Source organism: Macrobrachium nipponense, chromosome 1 (assembly GCF_015104395.2).
Source record: "Macrobrachium nipponense isolate FS-2020 chromosome 1, ASM1510439v2, whole genome shotgun sequence".
NCBI lineage: Eukaryota > Metazoa > Arthropoda > Malacostraca > Decapoda > Palaemonidae > Macrobrachium > Macrobrachium nipponense.
In genome coordinates, this window is record NC_087200.1 from 67,055,027 (window position 1) to 67,057,831 (window position 2,805).

A 2,805-nucleotide genomic window follows, 5' to 3' on the forward strand; every position below is an offset into this window, starting at 1 on the left:
CAGAGTAAACACCGAGTGTAATGGTGATAGTCTTGTTCATTATTTTCTGGTCATATAACTGGATTTTGGTGGTACACAGCCACTGGAATGCATTTTAGTAATCTGCAGGATCCTTTCAGGACTGTTTTTTTTTTTTTTTTTTTTTGTTATACTACGTTGATTCATCAACAGAACTTTGTTTACATTAGCCTTGCAAGTGGCTGGTAATAGTTCTGCCCTAAAGGTTATTCTCGTATATTACGCCATTATTTAGGCCGACAACTTTTACATTATGTTTTGATGACCAGGCCTGGATTATTTAAAAGCCTTTGGTATTTAGTTTTGCCTTAATATTAACTTTCGAATGGTGTTTTTTGGGCACAAGCCGCTATTAGTTACAGGCAGGCCCTGGCAATTGGTGGGATCAGTTATCAGCATTTTGTCAATACATATCTGGGTTTTTTGTGTAAAAAAATTAACAGATTCCATTTGCTATTTTCACCCTCTGTCATCATAATAATTATGAGCTTTACGTATTTATCTTTTATCAGTGTGAAAACAACAGTAAACTGTGTTGTTTCATGCCCAGGATTTGATATTAAAATACATTTTACTCCACTATTATTTACAGTTGAGTTTCATCCCTGTTGCCGATATGCGATAGTTTATTGTCATTAGCAGTGAGAACATATTCTCAGATTCAGCTACAACTGCAGCTTTAAGTCAGCATTACTATATTTCCTTGCCGATTATTACGTATTACTAACAATACTTTTATCATTCTCTTTTAGTTTTGTTATCTTACTGCACTAGAAGGTATGATAAATAAAGAGACAGAGGAAGAGAGGTTAGGAAGTGCCACTAAGAAGAGGAAGACGATATCAATGGATGAAATTTTACATTGTTAAGCTTTCTGAAAAAGGTTACTTTTCTTTCTCGCTCTCTCTAGGCCAATGTTTACCTGCAAGTTCATCGAATATGCCGTTAAAAATTTGTAAAACCACCGTGCAGACCATAATAAATGATTAGGCAAATCAAGCCCCCAGAAACAGATTGGAACCCTGCTGGTAACCAGGGTCAGCCTGTATTGCCTTAAAAGTAATTCTTTTAGGCTAAAAGCGAGGCAGCAATTTTGTCTCTTTTTGCTTAGGCTGTTTGCGAGCTGCCAATATAGTTTTACCCTAAAAATAATTCTCGTTTCTTACATCGTTCCTTTAGGTCAAACTTACGTCAAATTTTGTTTTAAACGCATAGGCTTCTAGCAAGCCATCGATAAATAATTGCCTTAAAAGTAATCCTTGAATGTTTCGTCATTTCTTTAGGTCAAAGATTTGCATTTTATATTTGTTTACCAACCTAGTCAACTTGCTAGCTATCAGTGAATAATATTACCTTAACCCTCACACTTTCTTTTGTAGATTTGTTAAGTGTAAGGGCAGGAAGTTATAAGGAGAGAAAAGTGCTTAATGTTTTTTGTTAAGATGAATTTTAAGGAATTCATTCTTGTTGGTCGAGAATCGGCCTCAGTACTTGCTTTGGCAGTACATTGTGTAAAGTATTTGCTTCGGCATTACTTTGTGTGTAAGTACGTACTGGCTTCGACAGTGCATATTCTAATTTTGATTCATACACTCGCAGTCGAAATGATGCATTGGTCATAGAACTTTTTTTTTTTAAAGCACCCAGAGCGCAGGCGCCAACTTATGCTTTGAGTTCCAGATTCACTCATTAGTGCCTCTGCTCTGTACGTACCGCCAAAAGCCCCAAGCAGTAGCGAGCAGTCTGGCACCAGCTCACAGCTGTCATGTCCGTTGTTGTCTCTCCTAGTCCTTTAATTTTATCCACTTGCTTCTGTGCCCGGCTCCCACGCTTGCTTCCTGCATACCATTGCCAGCCTTGTTTCTGCACCTGGCTCCCACATTTGCTTCCTGTACCATTGCCAGCCTTGTGTCTAGGTTATCAGATAATTAACCTTACATCAGTGAAGTTTTGTGAAGGGAGGAGGTGATTACTCTTCCCACCGACTCTCCTAGACAAAGTTCCCAGGCCCCGGAGGACAGTAGGTATACCAGTATCCCCCTTTCTCAAGACCACAGTCTTCAAGTATGTAAATAAGGAGGGAGCCTTTACCTCAAGTTCCCCCTTAACCAACAGCATGGGAGTCCCTTTGTGGTTAGATCAGTTAAGTCTGCTGATTACTCGATTATTCAAGAAAGCTGGAAAGTTCAGACCGATGTACCGACCCGTCAGAAACATGTCCTTCTTCTCCAACCCCACCCCCATCCCCCATGGAACTTCCATCCCCTGGTTTGTGGATATCTGAGGATTTTGTGGTGCAAACCAACTTTGAACCTGGTACCGAACCTTCCCCCACTCCTCAAGTGTATATTTTGATGCTATGCTAGCCTTCGGATAATTCCTTTGCTGCATAACTCCGTTGATACCTTGCTAGCATGTAAGTAGAGGTGCTCCATGGCTTTACTCTTCTATATTACCTGGGCAATAGACAGGAAGTGCTAGATTTTTTCAGGCTTATTGTGACTTATGATGACGCTCTTATCCCAGTTCTGACCAAAGATCCTTCCACCAACCATGTCTTCTCAGACATCCTAGTTTCAAGAGATTCCACCAAGGGTAGACAGCTTGCCCAGACAACTGTTGGAAGCTAGTCTTCCTCTTACACTGCCTGCCAGACTGAGCAGTCAATTTTCCAAAGCCGATGTCTCAGACTTGATGCTTCTTCTTCTGAGGTGTCGACCTGGATGACTGATTTCCTTTTTTTATCTAAGTGGATCTAGAATCTTGCATATTCTTCCATTAATAGTA